The 15,717-nt window shown below is 34.6% G+C and overlaps 1 long non-coding RNA gene across 1 annotated transcript in view; it reads left to right on the top strand.

Annotated features, from left to right (window-relative positions):
* LOC135214162 (uncharacterized) overlaps positions 1–15,717 on the top strand; it is a 252,298-nt gene that overhangs the window by 63,480 nt on the left and 173,101 nt on the right. The gene's annotated exons all lie outside the window — the stretch shown is intronic.

Here is a 15,717-nt window from a genome sequence, read left to right as displayed (position 1 = left end):
TTATATATATATATATATATAATATATATATATATATATATGTATATATATATATGCATACGTATATATATATATATATATATATATATATATATATATATCTATATATATATATATATATATATATATATATATTATATATATATATATATATATATATATATATATATATATATAGATATGTATAATATATACATATAATATACAATGTATATGCACGTGTGTATGTATGCGTTTGTGTTTGCTAGGTATTATATGTAAACATCTGTCATGGTTATAGGTATACGTACTAAATGGTAATTAAAATATCCTTAAGAATATTTACTGTATATAAATATAGATGCACAAACACATTATATATGTATATAAATTTTTCCAAAGGAATTTGAAACGACATAGTTTAACGATAGGCCATCTAGCTTTTGAAGAACCACTCATTGACCCTTATCTTCAAGGAGACCTGGATTCAGCTGCTTCTCCCACAATTCTGGCATCCGACTTTGTGAAAGAAAAGTAACAATATATTTACTCTTCGCGTATATGTACGTGTGTGTGTGTGTGTATGTGTACACCTTTTGGATAAAGTACACCCCCTCGAAAAAAAAATAAAAAAAAAATTTAAAAATAAAAAATAAATAAAAAAAATAACGCCCCACAAAAGTATTCTGTTGTCTGATCCTAATTTTTTCATGAGCAATGTTAGTATTTTGTCAGGCGCTCGGAAATAATGGGCGCCTCTCCCACCACAATAAACTCGAAAACGAAAACCAAAAGGTGAGAAAAGCAACAGATAAGTCGAAATGTGTAGAGGAATACACATAAGGCTAATTCAAAATAACCAATAAAATCTTGTAGAATAACAGGCACTCACAGTTGCAACTGACTCTTCAAACAGAAACCCTGTCTCTTTTTATACTCGGCCATTGGAATCCATTGCAACATCGGCCTCCGTCTCTCGTCCTGCAAATTAAAGTCATCTGAATTCATTCGACTTTGAGTCGACCGTCATTTAAGATATGAATGATTCATCACCTACTTGTGAAGGGACGTCAATACGGGGGATGTTGTTGATGAGATACACTTCGATTACGCATCTAAATTGCATTAGGAAAACAATTCTCCAGCCTATGTAAAAGTCTCCTTCCACAGGTATATCCTGTGTTCGTATACATTCTTCTCATCGAATTCATTGGAAATCCCATTATATCCTTCTGGGTTTTCTTAACAATGACGCAAAAGGTCAAATGTCATTTTTATTCGTCTTCATAATAATAGATAGAATAGGAGACCTTTTATTCTTCTTAATAAAAGAGATAGAATAGGAGACCTTTTTATTCTTCTTGATAATAATAGATAGAATAGGAGACAAAAGCTCTCTCAGTATTATAAATAAATGACCAATATTTTTCCTGGCCTTGAAGACAAGACTGACAGAGACAAGAGGAAAGGATCAAATTTTCCTTGTGTTTCCCGAAAAGGAAAAGACTCATACAAATTAAGAATAAAGACATATAAGAAAGAAGATAATTCCGAAAAAAAATAAAAAGGATGTAACTGACTTCTACAACATCCTTCTACAAAAGAGGAGAAAACGAAGCAGAATCGCAAAAGAAGAAAGAGAAGAGAGAAGGAGAACTTCTCCCCATACACCCCCCACCAAAACTGATCGTGTTTTACAATCACTTGAGGGAAGCCGATCCAATGCCTCAACGTCTCACTGAATCCCCAAAATGACGGCAGACTTCAAAAACGTTTTCCCCCAGAAACGTTTTCAATGAGATATCGTCTCCAGCCCTCAAGGCAACTTCAGACTGTAACAAAATCTTCGAGATGTGATCAAGTATCTTGAAAAATGGAGCCTTTATTCTTGTGGAAATTTTAGAGGACAAAATATTTTGGTACTGTTTTTTCTGGGTGTCGTAGCATGAGGATTGTTGCAAGTTATTCAACTTTCAACAGCAACAACAAAATTAAAACAGAAATTGGTTAAATTGTACAGAATAATTTTTATTTGACATTAAAATAAAAAAGCGGTTGGACGCCAACATAACCGTAAATGAGAGAGAGAGAGAGAGAGAGAGAGAGAGAGAGAGAGAGAGAGAGAAGAGAGACTTGAACCGAAACTTCGGATCAATTAGGGTTCATTCGCCTTATTTCTTCAATCTTCTTAGTTAAATAATAATTGTTTATTATTTCTCTTTGGGTAAACCACAAAAATGTTTCAAATTTACACATTTTCTATCCGACAGAAAGTTTTTTTTTTTCTTTTTTTTTTTGCGAAGTTAATACTCCTGTCACTTCGATCCATAAGAGTGACGATGGGTAAGTAAAACTGAAATTTATATTGTAAAAGACTCTCTCTCTCTCTCTCTCTCTCTCTCTTTCTCTCTCGTTTCCAAAAAAGATTAAATCCCAACAATCTAAGTTTCGTTCACGGATTTTCTCAAAAGCAGCTTAAGAAGTAAAAAAAAAAAAAAAAAAAAAAAAAAAAAAAAGAATCGCGAGAGAAAACTCATTAAACTCTGTTGCACAAAGCCTCTATAAAGTCCCCCAAGCAATCACCGGAGACAGACACCGCGACAATCCTCAGAATTATGCAACACATTGAAAACAAAAATAAGAATAAAGTGAAAATAAATGTTAAAAAATCCTGTAGGCTTCCTTTTGCAAACGGCAGAGTACATACTAGGGCAGTCCTCAGACGGAGCTGCAGACAGGTGATTGAAAATGAAACAAACAGGAATCTTTATACATTTATGTAACTATCTTTATTTGTTAATTTATTCATATGTTTTCTTTTCAAAGCGTTGCCTAATCTGCAAACATGCCGATGACAGATAGACATAAACACATTCTACACCACACACATATATATACATAATTATACATCGACTACAAATGTCCTTTAATAACTAATTCGCTCTACCTCGGAATTAATATATTTTCATATATGTTAACCGAAGGGGAATTTTCTTGTTGATAAGAGATTTGTCGGCTCAATGGGCGCTTACCATCGAACCCAACAAATCCAGGACGCACAGTGGCGGTGTGGTTTGAAGCTTCATTTGTGCGTTAGGATTTGTTGGGTTCGATGGTTCGCGCCCGTGAGCCAACAAATTTCTTATTGACTAAAAAATTCCACTTCGGTTAACATATACGAAAATATATTGATTCTGAGGTAGAGCGAATTAGATATCAAAGGACATTTGTAGCTCGGTGTATGTATATGAATCACGGTAATGTGATATGACTCATACATATATATATGTATGTATGTATATGTATGCATGTATGTATGTACATTGATGCTCAAATCTCATGCGACATGACTCCATAGTATTTCGTTCATTATTCACTAACTGGCAACCTATCATGCTCCATATTTATATATTATTTCAATGCGAAAACGCGATTATTGCATACAATAATGCCATAATATGTTTCATAAGAGTGAAATCTGTCATTTATTTCAAAACTGTAAGAAAATGTCACGTGTAGCCAAATTTTAGAAAAACTCTTACGAAACATTTTCAAAACTTTCGTTCACTCATCACTGAAGCATTTGACCAAACGAAGTCGTCATCAAACCTCAGTTCAAATGTTAAATAAAAAACGAAAAAAATGCCATAACATTAATAATGCTTCCAATGCAAGCATAAAATTTGAAATATTCCTATTTGATTGTTTTTACACCTCAACGCTGAAAAAAATAAAATATGTATATACAAAAGCAGAATGCTCCCACCGATATCAACGTGTGAGGGGAGCATGTGTGACGTATCATTAGTGTCGGTGCAACAACAACCCACCCCGTGTGAACATGAGTAGGTCTACAATGAGTAGCGACCATGAAATTATCTTGAAAACAATTACTTTTATTTTTCTATGTGTTAGAAGAATATTTGGATTTTCATACATAATTGTTTGTTATATTTCTTAAATATTTCAAAAATGATGGCATACTAGCAAATATTCGCCTATGCAATTATTCTATTGTCAAAGCCAAGATATTATTCCTAGGCCTAGTTGTTAGATTTCTTTACTTTTCACTTAACATTCACATCTCTCTATTAACAATTTCTGGCCAGAAAGCAAATGAGGATATCTACACATTCTTGCACTTCAAGTTACCTCATGAAAGAATTAATTATACACCAAAAGGGAGCAGAAGGACTTTTAAGAAAATAATATTTTTAAACCAGTTGAAAAACAAGTGCTCCATACGCCTTGATATTAATACTTATATTTCGATTAATAGCCTTCTTCCACATATTACCAAAATCATCATCATCTTTTATTCCTCAAAGAACAGGTGATCTCTACAATTAAAAAACATTAGTTATAGATTACATCTCAGAAGGCTGAGATTATTTTTTTAGGCCTATAAAATATTTTGCAACCTACAGGCAGCTTAAACACAGCCGAAAACTTCAACATTCAAAGAAAACTTGTTTTAATTCATATTCCTACTTTGAAATTGTTGTTATGACTGCTGAGCTTATTAGGTCTACTGTTATAATGCTGCAGGACGTGGTTACGTTGACCAGTCCGAGGAGCATGTTAAGTGTTATACCAATGCATAAAAGGGATCATATCTATTCAACCATAAGGAAAATAGGGCTAGCTGTGAATTCGCAAACTTTTCGAATGTATGACATTACAAATAAAATAAAAGTTTAGCACTATACTTGGCAACATCACGTTGATTCTGAGAATCTGGATGATACAAAAAGAATAATGTCGCAATAGATTTGAGCACCCACTGTACATATGTATATATATATATATATATATATATATATATATATATATATATATATATATATATATATATATATATATATGAAACACAGTAATCTCCTGCAGCCTTCTGGAATAAGAAAGAGGCTCTTCCATTGTTTCCAGGAAATTTGTTCCGGCAAATTTTTTATTTCCATCTTTTGCAGACAGCAATTTGCAGCAAGATTTCAATTGCACTTCCCGAGGTCTGATTCATTAGGATTTGGGTCATAATGACTTTCGTTCCCTTTTGTTCCACTGACAACAAGCAAGCACGGACACAGTAAATCCAGGATATGTTTCGAAAGAGAAATGTATTTTTGGACCGAAGATTTCAAATTGTCAAAGATTGCAAGAGAGAGTTTTCAGCAATGTGCAATTAAAGGGATTTCCTTTACTGAAGCAATACATTTCATTCTCATTAGCATATTCACGCAGCCTTGCTGTTACTAAGCAAATCAATTGTCTGTGAATTATAGCCTTCACAATGTAACAGTGCTGTATAAGACTAGCACACAGACTGACAAAGAGACATGCTAACTCATAAGAAAAATAGACTTGTTATGTTTTAAAATGCATCTTTCAGACGATTTACCTGAAATATATTGCATGTTAATAATGAATTTCTATAATTAACCAATTTAGGAAATAAACTGCTTTGCTCACGAATGTGTAAATGACACAGATCCCAGTGAAGAGAACAATACTTCTTCAGTTCTGTTTCCGACAGTTTCAGGCCTCCACTCATAACAAAACGGAAACAAAGTTGAAAAACTAGCCATAAAATCCAATTAAAATATTAAGTATATCAATTAAGAATGTTTTAAAATCGACAATTAAACGCTTAAGAAAAAAACTCGACACTAAACTGCTCATTTTCCATCTTCAATATCCATTGCCATGCATTTTCCCCCATTTGCCTAAACTCAATAAATCTGATGTCGCTCCAACGAAGAACTCGTTATTTTCTGCTCGTTTAAATCGCGAACCATCACTTGCATCTCGATGGAAATGAGAACCGCCACTTTCCTCTCGATCACAAGGAAATTGTCCAGAAACTCTTATGGGAAGAAGAACAATAAAACCCCACGAGACCCGAAATATTTGATGGGACCTTCATTAAGGAAAGAAGCTTTGGGGACCGTCTAGCACACGTACACATTAAGGTACCTCAGTGATCAACTGTGCTTTGACTACTACTACTACTACACACACACACACACACACACACACACGCATATATATATATATATATATATATATATATAGATATATATATATATATATATATAAATATATATATATATATATATATATATTAGTTTTCCCCTTTAATCAAAGGGTTCCTCATAAAGCGCTGCTCTATGGATGGGGTTGCGAGCCCTACAACTATAACCACATTCTTCGTTTGGCATGGCGATCTGCCTACAAAAAACTGATTTACTCAGCATCGTCTTCCCCCTTACCTTTACCTCGCTCCCTCCCTTCTTTTAGGCAATAAATAGCACTGTGTAACGTTATTGCATTAAATAAAACTTATCTTAAGCTGCATATATAGTAATAATAAAACTAATGATAACCTATTCTGTATTCTCGTGAATAAACAAAAATGATAGTGATAATGTTATTGTCCTACTGGAAGCTGAATGAATGAAATGAAAAATGAATGAAATCCACGAGGTTATGGTGAAATAACTGCAGAAAAATTATCTCGGCCTACAATTAAATGGCACCTTGTATGCTAACCAGACTATTTCACAAAATACGAAATGAGGTAACAAAGTTTGACGATTGTGACTACAGTCACAGCCAAGACAGGAGAGAGAGCTAACCTGACTGGATGTGGTCAATAAAGAGACAATATCCTTGCGTTGGTCTTGATGAAATGATTCAATGAGTATTTGTGGAAGGCATAATATATCTACTTATTTTTGTCTGTAATTCTATTAGCTCACCTCTTTTATGACTATGTGTGCGCGTGATAATTCCTTATCTTTCTTCTTGTATCAATGCTCTGTAAACTGGAATCCCTTGCTATTCGCCTCTGAAAATAAAATGAGAGAACGAATAAGAGTCATGAGATGAAAACCTATCATTAAAAACACAGTTCAAACATGAATGAGTTGTAATAGCAACCGTAAATTGAATACCTGTTTTCTAAAGGGAGATAAAACTAAAGAAGTTTAATACACACACACACACACACACACACACACACAACACACACATATATATATATATATAATATTATATATATATATATATATATATGTATATAATATATATATACATATATCAACTGTTTTCGATAATCTTAAATTAAATCATTTCGTGCAAACATCCTAGACCCATGGCCAAAATCATAGGCCTAAAACTTACTATGGATTACTCCCCTTTTCACATGACCCAAGTAATCGGAAACGATGGAATCGAGAGCACGTCCTTTGATGGATATTATTAGGCCTACAGTCGTAGAAACACTGCGAGTTTTCTCACATAGTCAAATGCCGTGGCAGTTAAGGCTTAGGCTTATGAAGTGGTTTTCTTAAAAGATGGTGCTCAATGGATGGTTAGTCCGGAGGAAGCGTTATGATAACAATCAATGAAAAATGAACACCATCATAGGACACGTAATGGGCGGTTTGTAACACCCACCATATCCCACACTCAACTCTGTCAAGTTACTGTGTCGTCCTGGTGCACAGGGTTGCCAGATTTTCAAGGCTAAAAGTTGCCAATGATTGCTAGAAAAGTTGCCAAAAGTTGCCAACCTCCCTTTTCCACTAATAACCCTGATTAATTTACCAGCCAAAAACATCCTTCCTTAATGCATTTTTCTCTAGTTACCTGTGCATTTGCCATAAAATGAGAGAAACTTGAATTTCCACAAGGTATCATAAATCGTTGTGTTGAAATTTTGTACTGATACAAATAGCAGTTTCGATTTGCATTTATTATCTCAGTAAGGGGTGTCATTTAGGGGGGGGGGGGCAACTGTCCCCCCCCCCCTTCACGCCCAAGCCCCATAAGTAACAACAGCTGATTTTCCATTATTCCTGCCAAAATTCAAATGTGTTATCACATTAAGTTTACCTATCTATCTATTAGCTACCAGTGAGGATGAGATAAATAAACAGTAGTGGGAGTCTATGGATTTTGTTGAAATACCTTTTGTGTCAATGACAGGGCTTAGGCCTACACCGTCAAAATTCTTATATTTTTGAGGCAATGACAGGGCATAAGCCTACACGTCAAATTCTTATATTTGAGGCAATGACAGGGCTTAAGCCTACAGCAAATTGGAAGCTACACGTCAAATTCTTATATTTTGAGGCAATGACAGGGCATAAGCCTACACATCAAATTCTTATATTTTGAGAAAATGACAGGGCATAAGCCTACACGTGAAATTCACATATTTTGAGCCAATGATAGGGCATAACCCCTACACAAATTCATATATTTTGTGAGCAATGACGGGATAGGCCTACACATCAAATTCTTATATTTTGAGGCAATGTCAAGGCATAGACCTACACATAAAATTTCTTATATTTTGAGACAATGTCAAGGACATAGACCTATACATAAAATTCTTATATTTTGAGACAATGACAGGGCATGGGCCTACACGTCAATTTCTTATTGCAAATGGTTTTCTAACCGTATCTGTTGGAAATAGGGTATAGTCTCCTTGTTATTAATATAGTAGTTTCAAGTTGAAACTTTCAACTCCACGATATATAATGTATAAGTATACAGTGGAATGTACACTTATAAAGAAGATTACATACACACATATGGCGTGGATGGCCAATCTTAGGACTGTTCTCAGCCTTACACCAACTATCAAACTGCTTTCAATGAACTATACTGAAAATATATTTACTAAAGGGATAAATTATATTGCTGTGACGAGTAAATATAAGGCTGCTGTAGTGTTTCTATGAGAAGAAGGCTATGGTAGGAAGGCATCATAAGATTAGAATTAGAAAAATGTATGACAGCTGAAAGTTATGTATGAGATGATCCAAACCAGTCTGCGACTGCGAGTAGCCCATGATTCATTTGGTTTTGGGGCATTCTTATTGAGTCAGTCTCTCTCTCTCTCTCTCTCTCTCTCTCTCTCCATCTCTCTCTCTCTCTCTCTTTGTTGTTAGGAGATATTCTAGCGCAGACAATATTCATAAAGATCTCGATTACTTTTGATTGAAGCATTAACTAAATTTCAGTTAAGAGTAGGCGGATAATTCTTTGCGCCAATATTTTATGAATAGGCCTATTTTTGTTTATTCTGCAATGTTAGGATACCATATGAAAAATTTTGGAAGACACTACAAGCACTATAACAGCAGCAACAAAACAAGAATAAACACAAGAACCGAAAATAAAACAGTTGAATATAAGATAGGCCTATAATTCAAACGTCATAAGATGCGTAAACCGACAAAAAGGCATACTCCTTATCGGTCTACGAAATTTTTATGATCGTGTTATCGAGAAAAGGAGATACTATACACACAGACACAACAATAAATCGTACTACTATCACTTATAACTCTATGAAATCAAGCAAAATATCACAGCAACTCTCCAACACAACACAACAAACGTGGCTGGTGGCGGCAAAAAAACGTCGTTCTTAATTCTTGATTACTCAGGTCAGAGTGGAGGTTTGACCTTTGTATTGGCAAAGAAATTAATTTCAAACTATTCTGGCTGTGATGGTAAGCGGCAAAGCATAATTGTGGACTTTGCAGTAGAATTTTGCAACAATCGTTCAGAATAGCAACAATATATTGTTGATAACCGAAAGTTGCCAACAAGTTGCCAATTTCGGTAGTAGTTTGCCAACCACAAAATTCTGTTGCCAACCACCTCAGAAAGTTGCCAACTTTCATGATTTTGGCACCAAAGTTGCCAACTTGGCAACCCTGCCTGTGCAGCTTCTCCTTTTTTATTTTCACGATTTGGGATGATCGTACTGCTTTCCGTTTTCCTGATTCGAAAGAAGATTGGCTCATTTACAAATAGAAAGCGCAAAGCTAACGAAACAGTATGAGTGGAATTCTTCCAGGGAATTCACAGGGAGTAAAATAACCTATCAGTCAATAATATTTCTCTAACATGTCCAGTAGCAGTTTCTTACATTTGAAGTTTCAAATTACGAAAGTTCGAGTAAAGGAAAGTTGTATAAGAAAACTTCTATGGCAAATAATAAACGGAGTATGTGTAGGATATAACATCAAATAGTGTCGTGCTCTTCCCTATAGTGCTATTTTTTTTTTTTTTTTTTTTTTTTTATTTTTTTTTTTTTTTTTTTTTTTACCTTGTCTTTTATGTCAATGCTAACTTAAAAAACGATTTCCAATTATAACACAATAATTACGCTATCGTGGCTTACGTTATTACAAGCATTTCAACCCAATTATACTTTTGAAGTGAAGAAACATAACGGTCCATTCTGTCTCCTGCTACGGGCTGTTCATTGAAGCGAGCCACGGTGAATGTGTGTGGATCAAATTAATTTAATATTATATAACTAGAATTCTCTATACCTCACATCAATGATCCGAAAATCTCCTTTCCACAGTTGCTTTTTTATTTTTTTAATAAGAAAGAGATAGGTAATGATTATTAATCCCATAACAGAAATATTGAATACATAGGCTACACGCTTTATAGAGAAAGACGAAATTTCGTTCGACTCAGAAAGCAAACTGCATGCATACATTCTACTGAAGGCGAATATTTCCATGACTAAAGATCATTTTCAGATCAGAAATACATGTTCACCATAATACTAAGAGGACATCTGTAGCCTAGACCGAAGTGGATATATGTCAACATGACGCCCGTGTTTGGTAGGCTATGCCACCGTTATTCCAATACTGTCGGTGGCCCCAAGTCATAACCGATTTATAAGAATGAAAATGACAACTATGAAAGACAGATTTAGAAATTGAATCACACTCACCAACAGATATATCGATTTCAGGAGAACGAGCTCTGGCTTCACAACTAGGCCTAGGCTGTTTGGTGCAGGGTTTTGTCGTCGTGGCTGACCCGGTACTATATTCTCGAAGTGCCATTTTATCCCTCCATTTTGTCACACACATGGCATCTTTCCTTCTATGGGTCATTATATCGTCGACGAAAGATTGGACGGTTGCAATCTGACCGCAGAATTATGTCCAAACTGACTCCGTAACGTCTAGTGCACCAATCCAATTTAGACTATTACTTGGAAGAGCACGGCTGAGCACCGGCAACGCAGGATCAAATGAGTTTACATCTAACAATTCGATCTTACGCCAAAAATAACATTTCTCAATTGAATGTAAAATATATTATACAAAATACATAAAAAAAACAAAGCAAACATTAATCTACAACAGATTTTTTGTTTCATAGTGATTGCATCTAACCTAAAACTACCTTTGACACCACACTTGGCGAGACTGAGAGTCATGCACATTGCACAAGTGACCATACCATCGGGTAACATTATACTGCGCTGCTGATAGTGCTTGAAAAACGCACAAGTGACAGTGACTACAACCATACTTGTGTCGATTTTCTGTCCTGAATACCTCTCTGTGAACCACGCTTTACTCGATACAACGGTAAGAGCAACACTTTAACTGTTTTGTTTCCCCTTAAATAGCGTCTCGTTTTCATCTCGCAATAATCATTATCTTTGATGTTGCCATCATGTTGGCATTAGGAACAACGTCAGAAAGTTTGTTCTTTGCAGAATTAATAGACTGATATCGGTCACTATTAGAGGTCATAAGTAACCGTAAGTCTAAATACATATGTAAATGGTTCTTAAGTACTCAATTTGGTCTTTTAAAACTTATCGCTTCGCTTATCTTTAAGAATCGCCTCTATATTAAGCGTCTTTGCTTGCCGTGTGAAGCTCTCTCTCTCTCTCTCTCTCTCATCCCGATTCATAACATCTCTCTCCCTCTCTCTCTTTCACTTAGCTTTCCCTTATCCCTCCATCAAATGGACATATAACGGCCCATCGCCTTCATAGGCCTAACTTCACGGGCGTGGGTGATTAGATGAAATATTGGTGAGGATCTCCCTTCTTCTGACTCTGCTGTTGTTAAACCATAAAATATAAAGATATTGGAAAAGGAAAGGTTGGGGCTCCTGGTGGTTGGTTCTATGACTACCCGGACAGAAACGATTAAATTTTACTGGTACTCAAATTCAATAATATTGGGTAGGCCTATGTCATAAAACCCCTATTAGCCGCACTATTTGAGATTTCTTTCTATGCTCGTACAGAGCGAAGATCCTGTATTCCTACTCATAAATTTTGCCCAATGGAAATAAAGTTGATTAAGCTCCTCCATTTTATAAATAGTATGCAACAGATTTTGTAAGAACTTTGGTGGATTTGAAATAGTTATTTTCATACACAGGTCACGTACGTGATGCTGTTCTCTTAAAAACTGGACACTGTTCATAAATATGCTTTTACATGTGGCTCGTTTGGAATTTGAGGTAATCAAATAATGATGTTCATATAGCAAATTCATTCCCGTGAAGAAATTTTTTTCGTAAGGTAATAATTATAGATGATGTGTATATCCGCCTTTGCCAGGATTCGAATCTATGACTTTTGGTTTTGATACAGAGAGTTGTTGTTATTATTATTATTATTATTATTATTATTATTATTATTATTATTATTATTATTATAGTAGTAGTAGTAGTAGTAGTAGTAGTAGGAGTAGTAGTAGAAGTGGTGGTAGTAGTAATAGTGCTGACGGTAATCATACTCTCACCATTATCATATCTTATAGTAACTTCTCGGAGCTAGTTGTAAAACCTTGAAAAAATCTGAGCAATGACATTCATCGGAAGATCTGAATAATCATGAATGATAAGAATGCATAACTGATACGAAATAGTGAATCCTTTGATTAACGACATGTTTAATCATGCTTTTAATCAAAATAACAGTAATGATGAAAAAATGAAAAATAATAATAAAAATTGCACCAGTAATAATTAATTTGGTAGTAAACTTAAAACAAGTAGATACTACACTGCTGATTTTCATAACCTGTCTATAGTAAATAAAGAGGCAGACTGACCTTGCGATAAACGTAGTCGTTTCTTTACTGCTCGTGTAATTACCAGGTCAGGTAAATTCGTCCACTATCGAGGATTCCATATTTTCGGAACTTTTCGTACTCGACAATAGATCTCATACTTTCCAGTAACACTAAAATTAAGAGGTATTTTTATTCTCAACCCAAAGGCAGAAGGTATCCTGCTGTCCTACGCAAATAATTAAACTCCTCTGTGACTTACCATGACTTACCATCTTCTTTTAGATCTTGTGTGTCTCGAGTCGTTAATCTGAATTGACAGTAATTTAAAATTTAGGCCAAAGGCGAGCACTGGGACCTATGAGGTCATTCAGCGCTGAAAAATGGATTTTTTGACAGTAAAAGGTTAAAAGGTGTAACAGGAGGAGAACTTCGACGCAGTTACGCTATGAATCAAGCGTTAGGAGAGAGTGGAAAAAAGTAAAATGAAGAAAGAGAATATGAAAGGTGGGTACAGTAATAGGAACGAAAGTGGTTGAGCTAGGGCCGAAACACGCAGCAAAGAACCTTCAGTAATGCCTAGAGTGCACCGCATGAGGTCCACTGACGGCACTACCCCCCTACGGGGAGTGGGGGCCGGTTAGCCTCGAGTCTTCCAACTTATCTTCGGGTTTTTGTCGAACCCAAACACCATCATCCTTGGGAGAATTCTCATCTCTCAGTTCTGAGACAAAAAAAAAAAAAAAAATCATTATATATCTGCATGAGTGAGAATTGACAGCGTATGACCTAATTTGGTGCCTTTGTAATTCATAGAAAACTCTTAACTAAAAAACTGACGTTTATTATATCAGATAAATGAACTCCTTTGGGGCTGCGGAGAGAAAACTGTACAATTGTTGAAATGTGTATTTAGTTGTGAATATTTGCAAATGGATATTTGTAAACTCAGCTTAAATGGGCATATAAAAGATGCATTACTTAATAATGATTGAGAGGAGAGAGAGAGAGAGAAGAAAGTTCAAACACTTCAATGCATGAAAAAAAGCACATTATATCTTCAATCTTGGCAAAGAGATCGCAACATTCATCCACCTTTTCGGAGAAAGCATTAATACAAGAAGGAAGGAAGGACTATAACCTTCGCTTGTTCTCCAGGGTCACATGTCTTGAAGGATCCTCTTGAAATGGACATGGCTAAAGGGCGAAGTAAACATTCCTTGGAATGATATTTTGATTCCTCTTGCATGAGATCAAGAGTCCTTTAGGATATCCCTCTGACCATTGATTCCTTCTGGATTCCCTCGAGAGACGCTCTTGACTTTTTATCTCCGCAAAGTTGTTCCTTCGAGTCGTTCGTTGACGTATTAGATAAGGGAAGAGAGCTGCAGGGAAAAGGGAGAGAGAGAGAGAGAGAGAGATTGAATTTGGCATTATTCTTTTTCTTCACCACAACTTGAACATTACTGTTATGATGATGTTGATTGAAGACAGAGAAAACAAATGAAAAAGACAAACAAATATATGTATATATATATATATATATATATATATATATATATATATATATATATATATATATATATATATATATATATATATATATATACATATATATATATATATATATATATATATATATAAATATATATATATGATATATATATATATATATATATATATATATATATATATATATATATATATATATATATATATATATATATATATATATATATATATATATAATATATATATATATATATATATATATATATATATATATATATATAAAAATATACATTACAGGGCTCTGCCTGACAAAAACTCTGAATGACAACTAATAAATTCTCTCTCTCTCTCTCTCGTAGTAGCCATCTTGCTTGGTGAGACGTACCCGCGTGAAGTCAGATTAATCAACAGATATCACAAGTTTAACATACGACTAGAATTTGAGAAATATCTAGAAGTGTTCGTGAACTATCGGTGATAAGATTAGTGGAAAATAGTAGGATAAAGCGTCTTCTTAAGTTAGTTTATCAAGTGTAATACTGTAAATCAGAAACAAGATGGCAGTAAGTTCCAACTGCGGGAAGAATTGGCGTAATTTAGCTTGCTTGGCGGATTCGCAATACGGTGAGGTAGCAGGAAGGGAACTGGCATCTCATCTATGAAATCAGGCAACAGTCCTAACCAAAAAGATACAAAAGCATTCATAGATATTATTTAGAAGGATAAATAATCCTTCAAACTGGAACAAATCTAATGAAAACCATCTTGAAAATAATTGAAGAAGTTCCAAATAAAATCCAAGTGGTCAAGAGACTCATAAAGAAAAATATACATAAACCAACATATTCCGACAAAGAAAATGAATAAGGTGAATGTTGAATATCCTAATTGATGCATTAGGAAAAACCAAAAGAATGCCAAAAGCATGCAAACTGTGTAAGGTTTGGTATAGCATAGTCAACCACAAAACCTAATCAGAAAATGTGCTGCATGCAACATTCCGACCCATCCACAGTGTGCTGAGGTAATGCAAGATTTGAGAAAAGATACAAGAATTTTTTGTTCAACATGTCTATCAAATGGATAGACAATGTTTATTAAATCAAGATTGAATGTACAAATAGTTGAGATGAAGAAGGAAGAGGAAGAGAAGAAGAAGAAGAAGAAGAAGAGGAAAACGGAAGAGAAGTTAACAAAAATGAAATGACAGAAAAAAATAAGGAAAACAAAGAACAAGATAAAAGTATGGATGCAGAGATACTCATTGATACTACATATGAGGCAATAAAGCAGCATACCTACGAAGAAATAAATTACGATATGACAACAGAAAACAAGTCATCCCGAAGAGGCT

The sequence above is a fragment of the Macrobrachium nipponense genome, chromosome 45 (genome assembly GCF_015104395.2).
Source record: "Macrobrachium nipponense isolate FS-2020 chromosome 45, ASM1510439v2, whole genome shotgun sequence".
Taxonomy (NCBI): domain Eukaryota; kingdom Metazoa; phylum Arthropoda; class Malacostraca; order Decapoda; family Palaemonidae; genus Macrobrachium; species Macrobrachium nipponense.
The sequence above is the reverse complement of the archived record's forward strand: the minus strand, read 5'-3'. Positions and strand labels throughout refer to the sequence as shown.